This window comes from Oncorhynchus keta, chromosome 18 (assembly GCF_023373465.1).
Source record: "Oncorhynchus keta strain PuntledgeMale-10-30-2019 chromosome 18, Oket_V2, whole genome shotgun sequence".
NCBI classification, from domain to species: Eukaryota; Metazoa; Chordata; class Actinopteri; order Salmoniformes; family Salmonidae; genus Oncorhynchus; species Oncorhynchus keta.
In genome coordinates this window covers 44,339,488-44,366,378 of record NC_068438.1, presented here as the reverse complement: position 1 = coordinate 44,366,378, position 26,891 = coordinate 44,339,488, and the positions used below count along the sequence as shown (strand labels likewise).

The 26,891-nt window shown below is 46.5% G+C and overlaps 2 long non-coding RNA genes across 3 annotated transcripts; both read left to right on the top strand.

The window, feature by feature from the left end:
* The first annotated feature begins 87 nt into the window (after positions 1 to 87).
* On the top strand, positions 88 to 2,750 carry LOC127908830 (uncharacterized). The gene is made up of 5 exons (XR_008068602.1): positions 88 to 192; positions 1,375 to 1,434; positions 1,675 to 1,754; positions 1,915 to 1,974; positions 2,699 to 2,750. It is a non-coding gene; the product is annotated as an uncharacterized LOC127908830 (long non-coding RNA).
* LOC127908829 (uncharacterized) lies at positions 409 to 1,048 on the top strand. Of its 2 annotated transcripts, none has more exons than XR_008068601.1 (3): positions 409 to 528; positions 748 to 831; positions 964 to 1,048. It is a non-coding gene; the product is annotated as an uncharacterized LOC127908829 (long non-coding RNA). The 2 variants fall into 2 exon arrangements; XR_008068600.1 differs by having other exon boundaries at positions 720 to 831.
* Positions 2,751 to 26,891: the final 24,141 nt, after the last annotated feature.

The following is a 26,891-nucleotide window of genomic DNA, read 5'->3' as shown; positions in this document are numbered from 1 at the left end:
GGAGACATGGAGGGATAGAGATGAAGATGGAGGTGAAGATGGAGACATGGAGGGATAGAGATGAAGATGGAGGTGAAGATGGAGGGATAGAGGTGAAGATGGAGACATGGAGGTGAAGATGGAGACATGGAGGTGAAGATGGAGACATGGAGGTAAAGATGGAGACATGGAGGTGAAGATGGAGACATGGAGGTGAAGATGGAGGGATAGAGATGAAGATGGAGACATGGAGGTATAGAGATGAAGATGGAGACATGGAGGTATAGAGATGAAGATGGAGACATGGAGGTATAGAGATGAAGATGGAGACATGGAGGTGAAGATGGAGACATGGAGGTGAAGATGGAGACATGGAGGTGAAGATGGAGACATGGAGGTGAAGATGGAGGGATAGAGATGAAGATGGAGACATGGAGGGATAGAGATGAAGATGGAGACATGGAGGTATAGAGATGAAGATGGAGACATGGAGGGATAGAGATGAAGATGGAGACATGGAGGGATAGAGATGAAGATGGAGACATGGAGGTGAAGATGGAGACATGGAGGTGAAGATGGAGACATGGAGGTGAAGATGGAGGGATAGAGATGAAGATGGAGACATGGAGGGATAGAGATGAAGATGGAGACATGGAGGTATAGAGATGAAGATGGAGACATGGAGGGATAGAGATGAAGATGGAGACATGGAGGATAGAGATGAAGATGGAGACATGGAGGTATAGAGATGAAGATGGAGACATGGAGGTATAGAGATGAAGATGGAGACATGGAGGTATAGAGATGAAGATGGAGACATGGAGGGATAGAGATGAAGATGGAGACATGGAGGTGAAGATGGAGACATGGAGGTATAGAGATGAAGATGGAGACATGGAGGTATAGAGATGAAGATGGAGACATGGAGGGATAGAGATGAAGATGGAGACATGGAGGGATAGAGATGAAGATGGAGACATGGAGGTATAGAGATGAAGATGGAGACATGGAGGTATAGAGATGAAGATGGAGACATGGAGGTATAGAGATGAAGATGGAGACATGGAGGATAGAGATGAAGATGGAGACATGGAGGTGAAGATGGAGACATGGAGGTGAAGATGGAGACATGGAGGTGAAGATGGAGACATGGAGGTGAAGATGGAGACATGGAGGTGAAGATGGAGGGATAGAGATGAAGATGGAGACATGGAGGTGAAGATGGAGACATGGAGGTGAAGATGGAGACATGGAGGTGAAGATGGAGACATGGAGGTGAAGATGGAGACATGGAGGTGAAGATGGAGACATGGAGGTGAAGATGGAGACATGGAGGTGAAGATGGAGACATGGAGGTGAAGATGGAGACATGCAGGTAAAAATGGAGACATGGAGGTGAAGATGGAGACATGGAGGTGAAGATGGAGACATGGAGGTAAAGATGGAGACATGGAGGTGTAGATGGAGACATGCAGGTAAAAATGGAGACATGGAGGTGAAGATGGAGACATGGAGGTGTAGATGGAGACATGGAGGTAAAGATGGAGACATGGAGGTGTAGATGGAGACATGCAGGTAAAAATGGAGACATGGAGGTGAAGATGGAGACATGCAGGTAAAAATGGAGACATGGAGGTGAAGATGGAGACATGGAGGTGTAGATGGAGACATGCAGGTAAAAATGGAGACATGGAGGTGAAGATGGAGACATGGAGGTAAAGATGGAGACATGGAGGTGAAGATGGAGACATGGAGGTGAAGATGGAGACATGGAGGTGTAGATGGAGACATGGAGGTGAAGATGGAGACATGGAGGTGTAGATGGAGACATGGAGGTGTAGATGGAGACATGGAGGTGAAGATGGAGACATGGAGGTGTAGATGGAGACATGCAGGTAAAAATGGAGACATGGAGGTGAAGATGGAGACATGGAGGTGAAGATGGAGACATGGAGGTAAAGATGGAGACATGGAGGTGAAGATGGAGACATGGAGGTGAAGATGGAGACATGGAGGTAAAAATGGAGACATGGAGGTGTAGATGGAGACATGGAGGTGAAGATGGAGACATGGAGGTGAAGATGGAGACATGGAGGTAAAGATGGAGGGATGGAGGTGAAGATGGAGACATGGAGGTAAAAATGGAGACATGGAGGTGTAGATGGAGACATGGAGGTGAAGATGGAGACATGGAGGTGAAGATGGAGGGATAGAGGTGAAGATGGAGGTGAAGATGGAGACATGGAGGTAAAGATGGAGGTGAAGACTGAGACATGGAGGTGAAGATGGAGACATGGAGGTGAAGATGGAGACATGGAGGTGAAGATGGAGACATGGAGGTGAAGATGGAGGGATAGAGGTGAAGATGGAGGTGAAGATGGAGACATGGAGGTAAAGATGGAGGTGAAGATGGAGACATGGAGGTAAAGATGGAGGTGAAGATGGAGACATGGAGGTAAAGATGGAGGTGAAGATGGAGACATGGAGGTAAAGATGGAGGTGAAGATGGAGACATGGAGGTGAAGATGGAGACATGGAGGTGAAGATGGAGACATGGAGGTGAAGATGGAGACATGGAGGTGAAGATGGAGACATGGAGGTGAAGATGGAGACATGGAGGTGAAGATGGAGACATGGAGGTGAAGATGGAGACATGGAGGTGAAGATGGAGACATGGAGGTGAAGATGGAGACATGGAGGTGAAGATGGAGACATGGAGGTAAAGATGGAGACATGGAGGTGAAGATGGAGACATGGAGGTGAAGATGGAGGGACAAGGTGGGGATGGAGGTGTAGAGACGGAGGTGGTGGGGTAGGGTGGAGGGATTGGCGTGGAGGGGTAGAGGTGGAGGGGTTGAGATGGGGGATGGGGTGGAGGGGTTGAGATGGGGGATGGGGTGGAGGTGGAGGGATATGGAGCTGGAGGAGTGGAGGGATGGGGTGGAGGTGGAGGGATTGTGGGGTGGATGGATTGGGGTAGAGGTGGAGGGATTGGTGGAGGGATATGGGGGTGGAAGAGTGATGGGGGAGGGTTGGAGTTTGAGGGTTGGAGGTGGAGGGGTAGAGGTGGAGGGATTGGGGTAGACGTGGAGGGATTGGGGTAGAGGTGGAGGGGTGGAGGGATTGGGGTAGGGGTCGAGGTGGAGGGATTGGGGTAGGGGTAGAGTTGGAGGGTTTGGGGTAGGGGTTGGAGGGGTAGAGGTGGAGGGATTGGGGTAGAGGTGGAGGGATTGGGGTGGAGGGATTGGGGTAGGGGTAGAGTTGGAGGGATTGGGGTAGGGGTTGGAGGGGTAGAGGTGGAGGGATTGGGGTAGAGGTGGAGGGATTGGGGTAGGGGTGGAGGGGTAGAGGTGGAGGGATTGGGGTAGGGGTGGAGGGGTAGAGATGGAGGGATTGGGGTAGGGGTGGAGGGGTAGAGATGGAGGGATTGGGGTAGAGGTAGAGTTGGAGGGATTGGGGTAGAGGTAGAGTTGGAGGGATTGGGGTAGAGGGGTAGGGGTGGAGGGGTAGGGATGGAGGGATTGGGGTAGGGGTGGAGGGGTAGAGATGGAGGGATTGGGGTAGGGGTGGAGGGGTAGAGATGGAGGGATTGGGGTAGGGGTGGAGGGGTAGAGATGGAGGGATTGGGGTAGAGGTGGAGGGATGGAGGTGCAAGGATGGAGGGATGTGGATGGAGGGGTAGAGGTGGAGGGATATGGGGGTGGAGGCATGGAGGTGGAGAAATTAAGGGGCAGGGATGGGTGGAGTAACTTGAACCCTAAACCTATACAAAGTTTTGTTGATGTAGGACATTTTGTCCTTTCCAGCATGTCCATCTAGTGATGTTCAGGGCACATAACTCCAAGCTGTGCCCCATTCTGGCATCAAGCTCCGGTCCACAGCGCTCTGTTTTAGTCACACTCACACACACATTCACGCCTTTGTACCCTCCAACACACACACACACACATACAAACACACAGACACACGTAGACACACACACACACACACACACACACACACACACACACACACACACACACACACACACACACACACACACACACACACACACACACACACACACACACACACACACACACACACACACACACACACACACACACACACACACACACACACACACACACACACACAGACACACGTAGACACACACAGACACACGTAGACACACACACACACACGCACACATACAAACACACATACAAACACACAGACACACACAGACACACGTACACACACACACACACACACACACACACACATACAAACACACAGACACACGTAGACACACACACACACACACACACACACACACACACACATACAGACACACGTAGACACACACACACGCACACATACACACACACGGACACACACACACACACACACACACACACACACACACACACACACACACACACACATACAGACACACGTAGACACACACACACATACACACACACGTAGACATACACAGACACACACGCATACCGTATATGCAAACACACACACGTCCTGCTTTAAGCTCAGGTCTATATTGCTCCCATGATGCCCAGCTGTGACCAATGAACATTCCAGTAAAGCCTTTTTTTCCCTCTATCATTTCACATGTCTGCTCTGGGCCTTCAGGAGGCTCAGCGGACAAATATGTGCAGGCTTGTGTCCGAACTTTGTTTGACCTTTTCATGGCGACCCAGTACTCGTGACCTTCTAGACCCCACACTGAGGAAGGGGGTGGGGGGATTAGACATAGCATGGTTGTTCGACCTCCACCTCGCCTCTGGGGGTCTTTCTCTCTGTGACCTCTGAACTATTAGTCAACCTACGTGCTTATTGTCATGTCTGGCTGTGTGGTCTCTTGACTGTAAGACTGACGTTGAACGGCAGCTGGGTTTGACATTCATTGAGCACTCCTTTAGAAACGACAAGATCTTCCTGAGCTTAGTCCTGTCTATGATGATGTCACTTCTCTCATTTTAGTAAAGAACAGCATCAGTCTTACTGGGCATTCTCTGTAGAGCTCCACCTTTTGTCTCTTTCATAAACTTTTACATACCTAGTAAGTATTTCATTATCTCTTTTTAGTTACAGTATCTCTTTCGCTCTGTCTGTCGCTCTGTCGCTCTGTCGCTCTGTCTGTCGCTCTGTCTGTCTGTCTGTCTGTCTGTCGCTCTGTCTGTCTGTCGCTCTGTCGCTCTGTCTGTCGCTCTGTCGCTCTGTCGCTCTGTCGCTCTGTCGCTCTGTCGCTCTGTCGCTCTGTCGCTCTGTCTGTCGCTCTGTCTGTCTCGAATAGGAGGGGGAGGACTTTTAAAATTGAAGGAATGGGAGGTTGGGGGGAGAAGTCTTCTAGGAAATGGTCCATTAGGAGTCAAAGCAGGTAGGAACATTCAAACTGAACTCATCTGTTTCGAGCTCTGTTCCCTCAGCCTGGTGGATAAATCTAGTTCTGTTTAGAGCTCTGTTCCCTCAGCCTGGTAGATAAATCCAGTTCTGTTTAGAGCTCTGTTCCCTCAGCCTGGTGGATACATCTAGTTCTGTTTAGAGCTCTGTTCCCTCAGCCTGGTGGATACATCTAGTTCTGTTTAGAGCTCTGTTCCCTCAGCCTGGTGGATACATCTAGTTCTGTTTAGAGCTCTGTTCCCTCAGCCTGGTGGATACATCTAGTTCTGTTTAGAGCTCTGTTCCCTCAGCCTGGTGGATACATCTAGTTCTGTTTAGAGCTCTGTTCCCTCAGCCTGGTGGATACATCTAGTTCTGTTTAGAGCTCTGTTCCCTCAGCCTGGTGGATAAATCTAGTTCTGTTTAGAGCTCTGTTCCCTCAGCCTGGTGGATAAATCTTGTTCTGTTTAGAGCTCTGTTCCCTCAGCCTGGTGGATACATCTAGTTCTGTTTAGAGCTCTGTTCCCTCAGCCTGGTGGATACATCTAGTTCTGTTTAGAGCTCTGTTCCCTCAGCCTGGTGGATACATCTAGTTCTGTTTAGAGCTCTGTTCCCTCAGCCTGGTGGATACATCTAGTTCTGTTTAGAGCTCTGTTCCCTCAGCCTGGTGGATAAATCTAGTTCTGTTTAGAGCTCTGTTCCCTCAGCCTGGTGGATAAATCTAGTTCTGTTTAGAGCTCTGTTCCCTCAGCCTGGTGGATAAATCTAGTTCTGTTTAGAGCTCTGTTCCCTCTTCCTGGTGGATAAATCTAGTTCTGTTTTATCCAGATCTGTTCACTCTTCCTGGTGGATAAATCTAGTTCTGTTTTATCCAGATCTGTTCACTCAGCCTCAGCCTGGTGGATAAATCTAGTTCTGTTTCATCCAGATCTGTTCTCTCTTCCTGGTGGATAAATCTAGTTCTGTTTCATCCAGATCTGTTCACTCAGCCTGGTGGATAAATCTAGCTCTGTTTTATCTAGATCTGTTCACTCAGCCTCAGCCTGGTGCAGTCCTGTTGACGTGGATCGGGGCATGTTTCCTCCTCTGCTTCCTGAAGTCAACAATCAACTCCTTTGTTTTGCTGAAGTTGAGGGAGAGGTTGTTGTCATGACACCAAGATGTTCACTTACCCCCTCCCTATAGGCTGACTTGTCATCGTCGGTTATCAGGCCTACAACTGTAGTGTTGTCATTAAACTTGATGGTGGAGTTGGTGTCGTGCAAAGCAACACAGTCGTGGGTGAACAGGGAGTACAGCAGAGGACAGAGGACACACCCCTGGGGGGGCCCCTGTGTTAAGAGTCAGTGTGGAGGAGGTGTTGTCATGCCGTGACCTGTCAAACTGAGAGCTGTTGAGAGAGGAGGCACATAACAGTCCTGGTGACTAAGAAAATGCACTCTGTTCACTCATGTGGGGGAAACAGTGATATATCAGGTGATATGCAGGTTTATTGCCTATTGCATACACCAATCCAGCCAGATCAGGTCAGTGATGACCTCACAATAAAGAGGACGGCTGGGTTCAGAAGGGCAATGGTGACCGTTCTGTCCTTAGCTGTGGGTCGTGCCACAGCTACATGGCTTCTGCCTTAAGGATGCTCAGTGACATGACAAGTCAAGATCCCTCATCTCCCTGAAACAAATGTCGCTTGTTTGTTACAAATGAATAATAAACTGCAGGTTTCTAGCTGTGCTTTAACATAGTGAACCTTTGTACTCTCAGACTGAGGCTGGTTGAGGGTGAACATTCTGGAACCTGTAGAGTTCTAGGCTCTAAAAGGGTTGTTTGGCTGTCCCCATAGGATAACCATTTGAATAACCCTTTTTGGTCCCAGCCTTTTAGTTCCAGGTAGAACCCTTTTGGGTTCTATGTTGAACCCTTTCTTCAGAGGGTTCTACATGGAACCCAATAGGGTTCTACTTGGAACGAAATAGGATTCTACATGGAATCAAAAAGGGTTCTCCTATTAGGGACAGTAGTTGTGGATGAGAACGTTCTGCTGTGAGATCCCAGAACAACCCCCTCTCTCTGGGTGTTCCATAAGCTGACATCTGGGGATTAGTAAGGGAGAGGTGGATGGATGGAGGGAGGGAGGAATGGATGAAGGGAGCTAGGGAGAGAGGAAGGGGTGGGAGGACTCAGGAAGTGGCAGGGTTGGTAGGGGCTCATTCCCAGTGTATACAGGTGGAATTAATGGGAAGCAACAGGAAAGGGCTGAATGTGTTTTACCTCCATAAAGCCTAAAGGATTACAACACACACACACACACACAAGCTCTCTCTTTCTCGCTTCTCTCTCTCTCTCTCTCTCTCTCTCTCTCTCTCTCTCTCTCTCTCTCTCTCTCTCTCTCTCTCTCTCTCTCTCTCTCTCTCTCTCTCTCTCTCTCTCTCTCTCTCTCTCTCTCTCTCTCTCTCTCTCTCTCTCTCTCTCTCTCTCTCTCTCTCTCTCTCTCTCTCTCTCTCTCTCTCTCTCTCTCTCTCTCTCTCTCTCTCTCTCTCTCTCTCTCTCTCTCTCTCTCTCTCTCTCTCTCTCTCTCTCTCTCTCTCTCTCTCTCTCTCTCTCTCTCTCTCTCTCTCTCTCTCTCTCTCTCTCACTCTCTCACTCTCTCTCTCTCTCTCACTCACATAAACTAACTCTGGTTTCTCACACACATTACAAACTAAATTCATTGTGACATTGATAATCTCACTTTAATATTCAATATGCAAAACTAGGGCTAAGGACTGTACAGTATTGTGGTTTATGAATGGGAGAGGCTGCTATGCAATCCTTCTTTCCCCTGAGAGACCCCAGACTGCTTCTCACCACCTGAGACTGTCTTTATCACAGAGAAGGGAGTGAAGGAGGGAGGACTTCCAAAGCGTATCCAAAAACTAGAAAAGAAAAGGAACAAAAGGCTCTTATCCTGGAAGTATCTCAGGGCGAGGGTACGCTGAAGTGTTGCTTTGACGGGGTGAGGGAAAACAGGGTTGGGAGGAAGAAGAGAGAAAGGGTGGGGAGAAGGTGAGAGGAAGGGTGGGGAGAAGGTGAGAGGAGGGATGGGGAGAAGGGGAGAGGAAGGGTGGGGAGAAGGGAAGGTGAGAGGGAGGGGTGGGGAGAAGGGAAGGTGAGAGGAGGGGTGGGGAGAAGGGGAGAGAGAGGAGGGATGGGGAGAAGGGGAGAGAGAGAAGGGATGGGGAGAAGGGGAGAGAGAGGAGGGATGGGGAGAAGGGGAGAGAGAGGAGGGGTGGGGAGAAGGGGAGAGAGAGGAGGGATGGGGAGAAGGGGAGAGAGAGGAGGGATGGGGAGAAGGGGAGAGAGAGGAGGGGTGGGGAGAAGGGGAGAGAGAGGAGGGATGGGGAGAAGGGGAGAGAGAGGAGGGATGGGGAGAAGGGGAGAGAGAGGAGGGATGGGGAGAAGGGGAGAGAGAGGAGGGATGGGGAGTAGGGGAGAGAGAGGAGGGAGGGGGAGAAGGGGAGAGAGAGGAGGGATGGGGAGAAGGGGAGAGAGAGAGGAGGGGTGGGGAGAAGGGGAGAGAGAGGAGGGGTGGGGAGAAGGGGAGAGAGAGGAGGGATGGGGAGAAGGGGAGAGAGAGGAGGGGTGGGGAGAAGGGGAGAGAGGGAGGGGTGGGGAGAAGGGGAGAGAGGAGGAGGGGTGGGGAGAAGGGGAGAGAGAGGAGGGGTGGGGAGAAGGGGAGAGAGAGGAGGGGTGGGGAGAAGGGGAGAGAGAGGAGGGGTGGGGAGAAGGGGAGAGAGAGGAGGGGTGGGGAGAAGGGGAGAGAGAGGAGGGGTGGGGAGAAGGGGAGAGAGAGGAGGGATGGGGAGAAGGGGAGAGAGAGGAGGGGTGGGGAGAAGGGGAGAGAGGGGAGGGGCGGGGAGAAGGAGAGAGGAGGGGCGGGGAGAAGGAGAGCAAGAGAGTGGCACCCATTTCCTGTTCTTAAGAGCTGGGAGGTACTTGGATATGCTGGGTTCCCTGTGGGAGAAGGGTGGCATGGTGTTTGTGTGTGCGTACGTGCCACACGGTGTGAGCTCTCGTAGATGTGGATAAAGAGGAACAGGATGCTCAACCCTTCAGGAATGCGTACAGCCCAGCTATACGTCTGCAAAACTCATCCCTCCCTCTCTCTCCCTATCTCTCTCTTGCCCTCTCTAGAGGGGGGATGGGGGAGAGGGAGAAATAAAGAGATGGTGAGAATGAAAGCAAGAGATAAATACGAAAGGAGAGCCAGTGGGACATAATGAAGAACAGACAGACATACAGGAAGACAGACAGGCAGACTGACAGACACAGGCAGACAGAGGGGATGACAGCAATAAGAGATATCTAACCATGGACCTCCACCACCTAGTTTTGATTTAAGAATAAGAGTCATTACCTCAGGTTTATCTATAGATGGCCTCAATCAGTCACGCACACCAAGTCTCGTACGCACACACTCAATCAGACCACTTCCCTCTCTCTTTCTCTCTCCCTCTCTCTCTATCTCTCTCCCAAACTCTGCCCTGCCCTTTCTGTGTAAAACAGCTGTTCTCCATCCATTCAGCCCAACTCAGGGACAGACATCTGGCTGCAGCTGAGACTCAGTTAACTCACCACAGAGGGACATAATTCCAGGGACCTGCAGTCACACTGTCAGTCAGTCAAGCCATACAATAATTAGCCACCCAATTAGTTATTTAAATGTTCAACCAATTAGTTAGCAAGTCAATCAGTGAGCTAAAAGCTTGCTAACTCATAGCTTTTAGCTCACTGATCGACTTGCTAACTTATATTATATTATATTATTATACTATGAGTTAGCAAGTCGATCAGTGAGCTAAAAGCTATGAGTTAGCAAGTCGATCAGTGAGCTAAAAGCTATGAGTTAGCAAGTCAATCAGTGAGCTAAAAGCTATGAGTGAGCAAGTCAATCAGTGAGCTAAAAGCTATGAGTTAGCAAGTCAATCAGTGAGCAAGTCAATCAGTGAGCTAAAAGCTATGCGTCAGCAAGTCAATCAGTGAGCTAAAAGCTATGAGTTAGCAAGTCAATCTGTGAGCTAAAAGCTATGAGTTAGCAAGTCAATCAGTGAGCTAAAACTATGAGTAAGCAAGTCAATCAGTGAGCTAAAAGCTATGAGTTAGCAAGTCAATCAGTGAGCTAAAAGCTATGAGTTAGCAAGTCAATCAGTGAGCTAAAAGCTATGAGTTAGCAAGTCAATCAGTGAGCTAAAAGCTATGAGTTAGCAAGTCAATCAGTGAGCTAAAAGCTATGAGTTAGCAAGTCAATCAGTGAGCTAAAAGCTATGAGTTAGCAAGTCAATCAGTGAGCTAAAAGCTATGAGTTAGCAAGTCAATCAGTGAGCTAAAAGCTATGCGTTAGCAAGTCAATCAGTGAGCTAAAAGCTATGAGTTAGCAAGTCAAGCCAATCAGAGACCACTATGATGACACACCAAATGATGACCACCAATCAGAGACCACTATGATGACACACCAAATGATGACCACCAATCAGAAACCACTATGATGACACACCAAATAATGACCACCAATCAGAAACCACTAGGATGACACACCAAATGATGACCACCAATCAGAGACCACTATGATGACCACCAATCAGAGACCACTATGATGACACACCAAATGATGACCACCAATCAGACACCACTATGATGACACACCAAATGATGACCACCAATCAGAAACCACTACGATGACACACCAAATAATGACCACCAATCAGAAACCACTAGGATGACACACCAAATGATGACCACCAATCAGAGACCACTATGATGACCACCAAATGATGGCCACCAATCAGACACCACTATGATGACACACCAATCAGAGACCACTATGATGACCACCAAATGAGTTTGATGGAGCCTTTTTGTCTTCTTTTACTGCCTCATAAGGAGAAAGTAATCCAAAAGTAACTGAAAGTAATCAGTTTGGGTAATCCAAAAATGACGTTACTGATTACAATTTTGGACAGGTAACTGTAACAGATTAGAAAGTAACCTACTCAACCCTGCTAATACGTTACAAGTTAACATCTCATTCAACCAATGAGTTTCGGAAACATTGATTCTGATGAAGTCTGGTGAGGAAAAAAAGTTGTAAATGGAGGCTACCAATAAGTAACCATTAAGCCAATTAGCAATTTCTCCAGCCATCCTATCAGTGAGTTCCCACGTCAGTCATCTGCATGCTGCTTTTCATCAGGTACTGTTGTTGTTTTTCCTGTATCCATGGCAATAACCCCAGGGGGGTGTCATGGTCACTAATCATCCCATATAGTTTTAACGACCCATCTGATAGGCCTGATGCACATACGTATGGACACACTTATGCAAGCGAACACACACACAGTCACCCAATAAACGAGAGAGAGAGAGAGATCTAAATGAGGCCCAGGGTTCTATACAAAGGGTTGTCTGTTCTGAACTTCCAGTACTCAGGATTTCCAGTTCCACCCCAGCATATATGTTGCACTGTGTTCTATAAGGGGCTTCCATCACACCACATTCATACTAACCACTAATTAGATACAAATGTATAACAAAATGAGTTCACATTTTCTCTGCAGAATATAATAGATCTAAATATTACAGCGGTTTCACCCTGTTTTCTAAGAGAGACACGACCAACCTATTTCTGCTGCTGATATGTGGGAACAGGTGGGAGCCCCGGGGTGTCCCTTTAGAGCTGAGAAGAACAACACATTCTTCTTCTTCCCTCTCTGTTCTGTTCACTGCTGCTGCCTGCATAGTTGTGATTCTCAGAGGGTGAATGAAGGTAGATGGTAGGCAGGGTGTTGTCAAGGCAACCGGCGCGAGGGTCACCTCCATAAACACGATCACTGATCACTGCTGTACATGCGTCACAGGCGCGAGGGTCACCTCCATAAACACGATCACTGATCACTGCTGTACATGCGTCACCGGAAGTAGTTGTTGGAACCTTTCAAGACAGAGGATTAGGAGTGGGAAAATAGGACTAGAATACAGAACCACTGGCAACAAAACTAAATCAACTCAGTCACTTTCTCAATCACTCTCAAATTCAGTCAGTTACTTAATAATTCTCAAATTCAGTCAGCCACTCACTCACATTTATAGGTTACACTGTTAAAAACAGGATTTGAAAAACATGCTAACGCAAACCTGGTAATTAAACTACAGAGGATTCATGTGGGAAATACCATTATGGGTCGTAACATTAAGGGTCATAACATTATGGGTCATAACATTACATAACATTATGGGTCATAACATTACATAACATTACATAACAATATGGGTCATAACATTACATAACATTATGGGTCATAACATTATGGGTCATAACATTACATTAACATTATGGGTCATAACATTATGGGTCATAATATTATGGGTCATAACATTACATAACAATATGGGTCATAACATTACATAACATTATGGGTCATAACATTACATAACATTATGGGTCATAACATTACATAACATTATGGGTCATAACATTACATAACATTATGGGTCATAACATTACATAACATTATGGGTCATAACATTATGGGTCATAATATTATGGGTCATAACATTACATAACATTATGGGTCATAACATTACATAACATTATGGGTCATAACATTAAATAACATTATGGGTCATAACATTATGGGTCATAACATTACATAACATTATGGGTCATAACATTACATAACATTATGGGTCATAATATTATGGGTTATAACATTACATAACATTATGGGTCATAACATTATGGGTCATACCATTAAGAGTCATAACATTATGGGTCATACCATTAAGAGTCACAACATTATGGGTCATAATACTGTATTATGGATCATAACATTGTGGGTTATAAAATGGTGGGTCACAACATTATGGGTCATAGCATTATGGGTCATAACATTATGGGTCATAACATTAGAGTCATAGCATTATGGGTCATAACATTAGAGTCATAGCATTATGGGTCATAACATTAGAGTCATAGCATTATGGGTCATAACATTGGAGTCATAGCATTATGGGTCATAACATTAGAGTCATAGCATTATGGGTCATAACATTGTGGGTCATAACATTATGGGTCATAACATTATGGGTCATAACATGACATAACTATAACATTTCAGGTAAGACACAAATGCAGGTTGTGTTGAAGTAACAATGTTTATTACAGCAACAGTGGCAGGCATGAAGGGATCGATAATCCAGAGTGGGTTTGGCAAAGGTACAGAACAGCAGGCAGGCTCAGGGTCAGGTCAGGCAGAGGTCAGTAATCCAGAGTAGGGGAAAAGGTACAGGACGGCAGGCAGGCTCAGGGGCAGGCAGAGTGGTGAGGCAGGCGGGCTCAGAGTCAGGACAGGCAAGGGTCAAAACCAGGAGGGTGAGAAAAAGAGACTGGAAAAAGCCGGAGCTGAGACAAAAACGCTGGTTGACTTGACAAACAAGACGAACTGGCAAGATACAAACAGAGAACACAGGTATAAATACCCAGGGGATAATGGGGAAGATGGGCGACACCTGGAGGGGGGTGGAGACAATTACAAGGACAGGTGAAACAGATCAGGGCGTGACACAACATTATGAGTCATAATGTTATTGATCATAGCATTGTGGGTCATAAAGTTGCCCCTACTGCATACTGGACCATATTCCAACTAAACTTCTGAAAGAGCTGCTTCCTGTGCTTGGCCCTCATATGTTGAACATAATGAATGGCTCCCTATCCACAGGATGTGTACCAAACTCACTAAAAGTGGCAGTAATAAAGCTTCTCTTGAAAAAGCCAAACCTTGACCCAGAAAATATAGAAAAAACTATCGGTCTATATCAAATCTCTCATTCCTCTCAATTTTTTTGTTGAAAAATCTGCAACTCACTGCCTTCCTGAAGACTAACAATGTATTTGAAACACTTCAGTCTGGTTTTAGACATCATCATGGCACTGAGACTGGACTCGTGAAGGTGGTAAATTAACTTTTAATGGCGTCAGACCAGGGCTCTGCATCTGTCCTCGTGCTCCTAGACCTTAGTGCTGCTTTTGATACCATCGATCACCACATTCTTTTGGAAAGATTGGAAACCCAAATTGGTCTACACGGGCAAGTTCTGGCCTGGTTTAGACTTTATCTGTTGGAATGATATCAGCTTGTCTCTGTGTATGGTTTGTCCTCTGACAAATCAACTGTACATTTCGGTGTTCCTAAAGGTTCTGTTTTAGGACCTCTATTGTTTTCACTATATATTTTACCTCTTGGTAATGTCATTCGGAAACATAATGTTAACTTTCAATGCTATGAGCTGTACACAGCTGTACATTTCAATGAAATATGGTGAAGCCCCAAAATTGCCCTCCTTGGAAGCCTGTGTTTCAGACATAAGGAAGTGGATGGTGGCAAATGTTCTACTTTTCATCCTGATGATGACAATTCATCTTGGTGGTTGTACAGTCGTCTGAAATAAAACTGTAAAGGACCTTGGCGTTACTCTGGACCCTGATCTCTCTTTTGACAAACATATCAAGACTGTTTCAAGGACAGCTTTTACCCATCTACATTTCAAAAAACAAAAACTTTCTGTCCAAAAATAATCCATGCTTTATCACTTCTATATTAGACTCTACTATATTAGACTCTTCTATATTAGACTCTACTTTATTAGACTCTACTTTATTAGACTCTACTTTATTAGACTCTTCTATATTAGACTGGGGCGGCAGGGTAGCCTAGTGGTTAGAGCATTGGACTAGTAACCGAAAGGTTGCAAGTTCAATTCCCCGAGCTGACAAAGTACAAAATCTGTCGTTCTGCCCCTGAACAGGCAGTTAACCCACTGTTCCTAGGCCGTCATTGAAAATAAGAATTTGTTCTTAACTGACTTGCCTAGTAAAATAAAGATATTAGACTCTACTTTATTAGACTCTACTATATTATACTCTACTTTATTAGACTCTTCTATATTAGAGTCTACTTTATTAGACTCTACTTTATTAGACTCTACTTTATTAGGCTCTACTTTATTAGGCTCTTCTATATTAGACTCTACTTTATTAGACTCTTCTATATTAGACTCTACTTTATTAGACTCTTCTATATTAGACTCTACTTTATTAGACTCTTCTATATTAGACTCTACTTTATTAGACTCTACTTTATTAGACTCTTCTATATTAGACTCTTCTATATTAGACTCTACTTTATTAGACTCTACTATATTAGACTCTTCTATATTAGACTCTACTTTATTAGACTCTACTTTATTAGACTCTACTTTATTAGACTACTTTATTAGACTCTTCTATATTAGACTCTACTTTATTAGACTCTACTTTATTAGACTCTACTTTATTAGACTCTTCTATATTAGACTCTTCTATATTAGACTCTACTTTATTAGACTCTACTTTATTAGACTCGACTTTATTAGACTCTACTTTCCGGCTAACCGGGATAAAGCACCAAATAAACTTCAGTTAGTGCTAAATACAGCTGCTAGAATCCTGACTAGAACCAAACAGCCTCTCTACACTGGCTTCCTGTTAAGGCTAGGGCTGAATTCAAGGTTTTACTGCTAATCTACAAAGCATTACATGGGCTTGCTCCTATCTATCTTTCCGATATGGTCCTGCCGAACATACCTACACTTACACTACGGTCACAAGACGCAGGCCTCCTTATTGTCCATAGAATTTCAAAGCGAACAGCTGGAGGCAGGGCTTTCTCCTATAGAGCTCCATTTTATTGGAATGGTCTGCCTATCCAGGTGAGAGATGCAGACTCGGTCTCGACTTTTAAGTCTTTATTGAAGACTCATCTCTTCAGTAGGTCCTATGATTGAGTGTAGTCTGGCCCAGGGGCCAGGGGTGTGAAGGTGAATGGAAAGGCATTGGAGCGACGAACCACCCACCTGGCCAGTTCCCCTCTCTCCACTGGGATTCTCTGCCTCTAACCCTACTACAGGGGCTGAGTCACTTGCTTTCTGGTGCTCTTCCAAGCCGTCCCTAGGAGGGGTGCGTCACTTGAGTGGGTTGAGTCACTGACGTGATCTTCCTGTCCGGGTTGGTCCCCCCCTCGGGTTCGTGCCGCCGAGGAGATCTTCGTGGGCTATATTCGGCCTTGTCTCAGGTTATATCCGGTTATATCCTGTCTGGTTGGCCCTGTCCGGGGGTATAGACGGACGGGGCCACAGTTTCTCCCGACCTCTCCTGTCTCAGCCTCCAGTAATTATGCTGCAATAGTTTATGTGTCTGGGGGTTACCTTGTCCCGGACCTGCTGTTTTCGACTCTCTCTCTCTCTCTTCTGCACCTGCTGTCTCTAACTCTGAATGATCGGCTATGAAAAGCCAACTGATATTTACTTCTGAGGTGCTGAGCTGTTGCAGCCTCTATAATCACTGTGATTATTATTATTTGACCCTGCCGGTCATCTATGAACTTTTGAACATCTTGACCATGCACTGTTATAATCTACATGGGCTGATGTAAAAAGGGCTTTAATTGTAACGGTTCTCCTCCTCTTCTGACGAGGAGTATGAAGGATCGGACCAATGCAGAGCAGCATGGTAAGTGTTTGTTATTTTTATTTCACCTGAACACAAAACAAAATAACAAGAGAATGAACGAAAACGAAACAGTCAACTTCCCCCCAAAAAATGTTTTTGGCTGCCTCTTGTGCCTGTTGCGCTGCCTTGTTTGTGTTGTCAACTCCATCCTCCGGTATCCCTCCTCGTTCTGTTCTAGAGAATCCCAGGCGGGCTCCGACCGACCACCTCTCTATCTCCTCCCAGGTTGACTCATACTCCAGATTGCGCTGCTCACCTGTCCAGGAGTCCCTTTCACCACGCTGCTTGGTCCTTTGGTGGTGGGTAGTTCTGTAATGATTTTCCTCCTCTTCTGACGAGGACTATAAAGGATCGGACCAATGCGCAGTGTGTAAGTGTTCATGTTATTTTTTATTTCAACTGAACACAAAATAACAAGAGAATGAACGAAAACGAAACAGTCCTGTCAGGTGCAGAAACACAAATCAGAAAACAACTACCCACAACCCATAGTGGGAGAACAGGCTGCCTAAGTATGGTTCTCCAATCAGAGACAATGATAGCCAGCTGCCTCTGATTGGGAACCATAACAGGCCAAACACATAGAAATAGAAAACATAGAATGCTCACCCCAACTCACGCCCTGACCAAACTAAAATAGAGACATAAAAAATGAACTAAGGTCAGGACGTGACATTTATAAATACATTTGATTGATTGATTGATTATGGTCATAACATTATGGGTCATATCATTATGTGTCATAGCATTTTGGGTCTTTCAATTTCAGATGAGACTCCCTCTTCTTCCACTGTCTTATTGTGGCTTGTCTAATGGCCTCTCGGCACCTCTCCCTCTTTTCCCTCTGTCTTCCCGCTATTCCTCCCTACAGTATTCTTCTCTGTGACGTCTACCCAGGGTCTGTGTGTCTACAGAGAACAGTCATAGTTTTACTGTCTGGGCATTTCTACTGCTTCACATGCAAATGCAACAGAGATTAAAAACAAATGCTTAATTACTAGTTGGGAATAGAACTGAGCCAATGACCAAACAGTCAACAGAAAACCAATTTAGGGGGGAAGCAGAGGATGGTGGTAGAAAGTGGGAGGGAGGGAAGATGGGGTGGGATGGAGCGGAAGATGGTGGTTGAGTGAGCGAGAGAGGAAGAGAGCATATAAACATCTACTTTTTAAGATGTGTGAATATGCACATTCTCGTGTGAGGTGGTGGGGAAGTATTCAAGGCTCTGGCTTGTTGAGACTTGTGTGCAAGGTTATGTAGGTTCCTTTCTAAATGTAATCCATTACAGTTACTAGTTACATGTCCAATATTGTAATCAGTAAATACATTTTTTGATTATCCAAATGCAGTAATGTAATCTGATTACTTTCTGTTATTTTGGATTACTTTCCCCCTAAGAGCCATTAGAAGATGACAAAAAGGATCCATCAAACAAATTTGGTGTGTCATCATAGTGGTCTCTGATTGGTGGTCATCATTTAGTGTGTCATCATAGTTGTCTCTGATTGGTGGTCATCATTTAGTGTGTCATCATAGTCGTCTCTGATTGGTGGTCATCATTTAAAGTGTCATCATAGTCGTCTCTGATTGGTGGTCATCATTTAGTGTGTCATCATAGTAGTCTCTGATTGGTGGTCATCATAGTGGTCTCTGATTGGTGGTAATCATTTGGTGTGTCATCATAGTGGTCTCTAATTGGTGGTCATCATTTGGTGTATCATCATAGAGGTCTCTGATTGGTGGTCAGACTCGCTCAGGTGGAACAAACGTGAATGTCACTGAGAAAACATCAAATGTCATAACGTATTTTTTTTCTGCAAACATCCTTTAAAAATGTTTAAGTCATCCAAAAAGTTATGTAGTTTTTCAAAAGTATCTGAAATGTGATTATAATATTTTAGTTGGTAAGGTAACTGAGGACAGTTGCAGTTTTGTTGTACTTGTTTTTACATGCATGTGTCAGTGCATGCCTGTGTTTAAAGAACTAGGCCTTTGTGCAACCTTGACACAGGGCAGAGTTGTTTTGGGCCAAATCAAACGCAAATTTGAGCCGACTTGAATTTGGTCATCTCTCTGTTGCTTTTTCCATTTGACATGTCTTCCTGTAATGGAAGCGTAGAAAGACAAAACAATGGAGAGGAATTGAGAAATGTTAACATTGCGGGCATATCTCCAAGTCCCATTTGTTCAGTGGTAGTTGATTGGGTGGAAGCATGATTAGATACACAACCCACCAGCATGCCTGACTAGACCCTTATTCAGCCCCTTATCGCTGTACGAAGAAGAGGGGAAGAAACCATCAGCACTGGTATACAGTACAACACAGGGTGGGTCTGTGTTTGGTTGGCCCTCTCAGTGTAGGTCTGTGATTGGCTGGCACTCTCAGTGTAGGTATGTGATTGGCTGGTTATTGAATTTAAACCCTGGTTGTGGATGGACAGATTTCCTCCCTCTGTTTCAACGGTGGAGAGGAGTGACATTCATTTGTTCCTCTCTTGCCACAGCAGGGTGGTCCTTCTCTAGATAACATGTGATACTGATCAGATTGGGATGACTGGCTGGAGCACTGCCCAGTGAAATGCACACACACACACACACACACACACACACACACACACACACACACACACACACACACACCAGAATGAGAGAAAGGGAAATGAGGAGGTACTCCACCCTTCTCTTCTGCTGAAGAGTTGATGAACTGACTAAAAACAAAAATACATTCAATTCAGATGTTTTCTTTGTGTGTTAGCTTTGTTTTTCAAATGGGACGAAGTTAAAATTATAACATCTGATTATTTCATGGTATTCTTTGAGAGAGAAGTCTGCTGAGTGAGATGTTTCACTATGTTTGTGAAGGACTGTGTGTGTTCAGTCAGCTCTGCCCTTTGCTCCTGTCATTTAAGTAAGTCGTGTCGATGTGGTACCAGACTATTACACACTGTTCTGATGTGGTACCAGAATGTTCTGATGTGGTACCAGACTATTACACACTGTTCTGATGTGGTACCAGAATGTTCTGATGTGGTACCAGACTATTACACACTGTTCTGATGTGGTATCAGAATGTTCTGATGTGGTACCAGACTATTACACACTGTTCTGATGTGGTACCAGACTATTACACACTGTTCTGATGTGGTACCAGAATGTTCTGATGTGGTACCAGACTATTACACACTGTTCTGATGTGGTACCAGACTGTTCTGATGTGGTACCAGACTGTTCTGATGTGGTACCAGACTGTTCTGATGTGGTACCAGACTATAACACACTGTTCTGATGTGGTATCAGAATGTTCTGATGTGGTACCAGACTATAACACACTGTTCTGATGTGGTATCAGAATGTTCTGATGTGGTACCAGACTATTACACACTGTTCTGATGTGGTATCAGAATGTTCTGATGTGGTACCAGACTGTTACACACTGTTCTGATGTGGTATCAGAATGTTCTGATGTGGTATCAGAATGTTCTGATGTGGTACCAGACTATTACACACTGTTCTGATGTGGTATCAGAATGTTCTGATGTGGTACCAGACTATAACACACTGTTCTGATGTGGTATCAGAATGTTCTGATGTGGTACCAGACTATTACACACTGTTCTGATGTGGTATCAGAATGTTCTGATGTGGTACCAGACTATTACACACTGTTCTGATGTGGTACCAGAATGTTCTGATGTGGTATCAGAATGTTCTGATGTGGTACCAAACTATTACACACTGTTCTGATGTGGTATCAGAATGTTCTGATGTGGTACCAAACTATTACACACTGTTCTGATGTGGTATCAGAATGTTCTGATGTGGTACCAAACTATTACACACTGTTCTGATGTGGTATCAGAATGTTCTGATGTGGTACCAAACTATTACACACTGTTCTGATGTGGTATCAGAATGTTCTGATGTGATATCAGAATGTTCTCATGTGATATCAGAGTTCATCAGTGACTTTAAATGAAGATACCGTTTAGTTGTGCGTTATTTCTGTTGAAGGCAGCGTGACGTGAGGGGGCTTTTTCAGAGGTCATTGTCCTGGTCCAGACGAGTTCAGCCCAGTCTCTGTGTGGCTGCACTAATCTGTTTTAATGATGTCTTCCAGCCAACCCACACACACAGCCAGGGTGCTCCCTAGACCGCCTTCCCCGGCGCCTAGAGGCGGCAAGGTGGGGTGTGTGACACGATATGGACCGCGTTAGACGGGAGCTATCCTACCAACATGCTCCGGGGTTTTCGTTCACAGTTTCTGGGAAAATAAATGCCTTTGTGATGCTCCACACTGTGAGGTTTCTAACGCCTCACGCATCATCAATGACTCTCCCGTGTGATGGGTGTCTTTGTGTTTCCTGCACTGGCACGAGACTGTGGCCTTCCTTACTCACTATACCCTTGTGAGACCTTGGTAATCTTTGTCTTAAAACAATAATAAACTTAATTCCAAATTTAAACTGATTACACATAGACTGCTTAATATTGTTCTCTTTTTTCCCCCAATTCAATATCTCTCTCTCTCTCTCTCTCTCTCTCTCTCTCTCTCTCTCTCTCTCTCTCTCTCTCTCTCTCTCTCTCTCTCTCTCTCTCTATTCTCTCTCTCTCTCTCTCTCTCTCTCTCTCTCTCTCTCTCTCTCTCTCTCTCTCTCTCTCTCTCTCTCTCTCTCTCTCTCTCTCTCTCTCTCTCTCTCTCTCTCTCTCTCTCTCTCTCTCTCTCTCTCTCTCTCTCTCTCTCTCTCTCTCTCTCTTCAGACCCTGACTGACTACTGCGTGACTGCCCTGCCTCAGCCACACCGCTCTTATTTGAAGTGATCTGGCGGAGTGCTCTCACGACATCCGCTTCTCATATTTGTTACACAGATCTCAGGCAAATCCATTCTACACACACACTTATAGCAACCTTGTAAAAAGACACACACACACACGCAAGCACACACAACTCAATATGTATTTGAGCTGATCTCCCCGCTATGAAGCACATAACTTTCCGCCTCTTCACTTCCTGGGAAGGCTTGAGTAAGAGAGCAGGCTGTATACAGTGAGTCAGAGAGCAGGCTGTATACAGTGAGTAAGAGAGCAGGCTGTATACAGTGAGTCAGAGAGCAGGCTGTATACAGTGAGTCAGAGAGCAGGCTGTATACAGTGAGTCAGAGAGCAGGCTGTATACAGTGAGTCAGAGAGCAGGCTGTATACAGTGAGTCAGAGAGCAGGCTGTATACAGTGAGTAAGAGAGCAGGCTGTATACAGTGAGTCAGAGAGCAGGCTGTATACAGTGAGTCAGAGAGCAGGCTGTATACAGTGAGTCAGAGAGCAGGCTGTATACAGTGAGTCAGAGAGCAGGCTGTATACAGTGAGTCAGAGAGCAGGCTGTATACAGTGAGTCAGAGAGCAGGCTGTATACAGTGAGTCAGAGAGCAGGCTGTATACAGGGAGTCAGAGAGCAGGCTGTATACAGTGAGTCAGAGAGCAGGCTGTATACAGGGAGTCACACCCTTATCTGTTTCACCTGTCTTTTTGCTTGTATCCACCCCCTGCCAGGTGTTACACATCTTCCCCATTATCCCCTGTGTATTTATTCGTAAAACCTACCAGCGTTTGTTTCACTGCTCCAGCCTGTTTCTTGGTCCTGTTTTCTAGCCCTTACCGGGTTTGACTGTTCTGCTAGCCCTGATCCTGAGACTGCCTGCCGTTCTGGATCCTTTACACCCTTTCTGGATTATTGACCCCTGCCTGTCTTGACCTGTCTTTTGCCCACCCCTGTTGTTTAAAAAAACTCTTGTTACATCTACACCGTCTGCATCTGGGTCTTACCTAAACGTGATAGTACGAACTGGCCATGACTGACCCAGCAGACTCGGACCAGATGCGCAATTCCCTCGCCTCCGAAGAAGCCATTATTAGAAGGAACGAGGAGTTCCTTCGTGGTCTGATGGACCTTGGCCGAATGTCACGACCAAGCCTTGAACACATTGCTGGAGCAATTCCGTGGGTTGTCGACTAAGCAGCTTACCACAACGGTAACCTCCCAGCCCCTCAGTAACCCGGCTGCAAGCAGTGCCGTCGCCCCGGTTTTCCGGGAACCCCGCTCACCTCCCCAGGAGCGCTTCAATGGAGAGTCGGGCACCTGTCGGGAATTTCTCGCTCAGTGATCACTCATCATGGAGCTGCAGCCTTCCTCCTTCCCCTCAGACTGCTCTAAGATAGCATATCTCATCACGCTGATGTCCTGGAGGGTTCTTGCCTGGGCTACGGCAGTATGGGAACAACAGTCGGCTGTATGCTCCAGTCTGGAGGAGTTCGTGGCAGAGGTAAAGAAGGTTTTTGATACTCCATTGTGCAGGAGAGGATACCCGTAAGTTACTCCAACTTCGGCAAGGCTCCCTTAGTGTGGCTGACTACGCAGTGGATTTCCGCACATTGGCATCAGCTAGATTTCCATACACTGTTGTTCCCATCCGTCCTTCTGAGAGTTCCTGGAACCCGGAAGCACTGTTCGACATGTTTATTTTGTATTTTTTTATTTTACCTTTAGTTAACCAGGCAAGTCAGTTAAGAACAAATTCTTATTTTCAATGACGGCCTAGGAACAGTGGGTTAACTGCCTGTTCAGGGGCAGAATGACAGATTTGTACCTTGTCAGCTCGGGGGTTTGAACTCGCAACCTTCCGGTTACTAGTCCAACGCTCTAACCACTTGGCTACCCTGCACAGAGTTTCAGAGGAAGTAAAGGACAAACTTGCTGCCCCAGAACTACCGACAGATCTCGACTTGCTCATTGCCTTGACCTTTCGGATCAATGGGTGACTATGGGAACAAAGGAAGGAGAGGAGACTCGATTCCACTCGCACGGCCAAGGATTACACCTCGCCTCCAAGCTATCCCATCGCCTCTGAGCTACACCTCGCCCCGAGAGAACCCAGGGCTACCCAAGTTTTTCTGAGAGTCTCCAAAGGCTGCCGATTCACCTCTTCCCAAACCTATGCAATTAGGCAGAGCTAGGCTGTCTCCAGCTGAATGGTTATACATGCTTCACACTTAGAGTTGCCTGTATTGCGGGACTACTGGTCATTTTGTCTCCACCTGTCCACTAAAAGACCAGGCTCACCAGTAGGAGTCAGTACTCTTGTGGGCCATACGGATAACTGTTCCTCTCTCCCTACTCACATCCCTTTTCATGCCATGTTGCTGTGGGAGAACCAGTCGAAGTCTCTCTGGGGCCTTATCGACTCTGGAGCCGATGAGAGCTTTATGGACGCTACTCTGGCTTCTGAGCTGGATATCCCTACTCAGCCCCTCTCCATTCACATGGACGTTAGAGCTCTGGACGGGTGCTCTATAGGCCTGGGTCACCCACAATACTACCCCCATCACCGACCCTATGACTGCGGGATTGATCTTCACCCAGGCAACATCTGTCCCGAGACGACTGTAATCTCTGTTGGGTCCGGAGACCAAGGCTATGGAGACCTACATTGTGGACACCCTAGCTGCTGGGTTTATCCGTCCTTCTGCCTCCCCCGCCGGCGCAGGTTCTTCTTTGGAGAAGAAGGACAAAACCCTACGCCTGTGCATCGACTACCGAGGTCTCAACGACATCATGGTGAAGAACCGCTACCTGCTACCTCTCATCTCCTCGGCCTTCGAGCCGCTCCAGGGTGCCACCATGTTCTCCAAGCTGGACCTACGGAACACCTACCACCTGGTGCGGATAAGGGAGGGGACGAGTGGAAGACTGCCTTCAACACGGCCAGAGGTCCAGAGGTCACTTAACAATGGTACCTGGTCATATTCTCTGCCATGTTGAACCGGTTTGTCTTGCCATTGAACAATGCCTCTGCTGTCTTCCAGGCTCTGGTTAATGATATTCCATCTCCACCATCCCCTTTCTGGGTTACATCATCACTGTTGAACCGGTTTGTCTTGGTTCAGCTACAGTTCCTGGGCATGACATCACCGCTTTATCCGGGGCTACAGCACCCTGGCTTCCCCCTCCCACCTCTCCCACCGTTCATGTGGTGGAGAAGGAGGCAGAACGTGGGACCCACAAGAACCTGGAATATCTCCGCACCACCAAGCGTCTCATTTCCAGTTAGGCTAGATGGGCCCTACTGTTCACCCGGTTCAACATCTCCCACCGGAGAACCAGCACTGTCATTGCCCCATGAAACCCCAGAACTCCTTCCCACCTTGAGAAATGCGAAGCATAGCTGAACAGATGTTCATGCCTGACGTGGTGCGCTCCGCGGTCCTGGAGTGGGCCCACTCCTCCAGGCTTGCCTCCCACCCGGACTCCCGGTGGACCTTGGCTTTTTTGCGACAACGCTTTTTTTTGCTACAACGTGGCCCACCATGGTTCCTGACGTCTCCACCTTTGTCGTCGCTTGCACGGTCTGTGCACAGAACAAGACCCCTCGACAAGCTCCGGCTGGTCTCCTCCAACTTCTGCCTGTCGCTCATCGCCCCTGGTATCACATCTCCCTGGACTTTGTCACGGGTCTCCCCAGTCTGATGGCAACACTGCCATCCTGACCGTGGTGGATCGATTTTCCAAAGCCACCCACTTCATTTCTGTCCTCAAGCTACCCTCGGCCAAGGATACGGCCCAGCTCATGGTGCAGCACGTTTTCCGGATCCATAGGCTGCCCGTGGACATGGTCTCCGACCGGGGTCCTCAGTTCTCATCCCAGTTTGTCCGCCACTGTCGTCGTACCTGGAGAGCCCGGTCGGCCCTCCTCAAGACCACCTCCAGGTATCAACAACAAGCGGATCACCACCGGACCCCGGCTCCCGGTATCGTCTCGGGCAGAAGGTCTGGTTATCCACCCGGGATCTGCCCCTCCGGGTGGAATACCGCAAGCTCTCCCCCCAGTTTATCGGCCCGTTTCCAATCTCCAAAATGAATAGCCCCTCTGCTGTTCATCTTCTGTTGCCCCGTACCCTTCGTATACATCCCACCTTTCATGTGTCCAGAGTTAATCCCATGTCTCACATGGGATTAAGCAAAAGAAGCAAAAAAAGGGAGTTAGGAAAGGTGGAAAGGAGCTAGGAAAGAAAATTGATAAGAAAATGGACATAGGGATGGGGGTGAGGAAAGGGAGGTAGGGAAGGAGGAAAGAAAGCAAGGAGGGAAGTTAGGAAAAGGACGGAAGCTAGGAAAAGAGGAAAGGAAAGGGAGTGAGGAAAGGAGGAATGGAATCTAGGAAAGGAAAGAAAGGAAGCTAGGGAAAGGGAGTAAGGAAGTCAGAAAGGAACTAGTAGGGAAGGAAAGGAAGCTAGTAAAAAAGAGGAAAGGAAGCTAGGAAAAGAAGAGCCCATATGTATGTGGTAGGGATTAACCACGGCCAGTAGATGGCGATAGTATTGGTTTAAGTGACAGACTAGTTTTAGTGACAGGCAACTGCGATCTGCAGCTGGATACTATTACAGGCGACAGTGGAGGGGTGGTGCTCATGTCGTTCCAGGTATAAACATCATAGAGTTAAAGGACTCTTCTTTGTATTTGTGCCATTATAGCTTCAGTGACAGCATTGGCTGTAGTAAATGTTCTTCTTCACGATTGGCTGATCCCTCCTGATGACCCAGTTGGGCATGACTCCAACAGGGTCACCAAGAGGGATCAGCCAATGAAGTTGGAAGTCACGCCCAGTTGACTACATTAAAATGGGTGAAGCCCTCAACCACGCTGCACATGCCTTTTGGCCACTAAAGTCCTCTATCATTCTCTATGATCAAAACATAACACCAACCACGAACACAGCTCATATCTAAGCACGAGATAATACTTGATAATCTTGCTTTTGCAGGTCAGTAGTAGATCTATCAATAGCCTCAATAATACAGTTATTATTATACATATTATTCCTATATTCTGCTTTCATTTGTAATTTGTGTTTTATCATAGATAATTGACAGTGATGCTTCTTGTTGTGATTCTGAATGC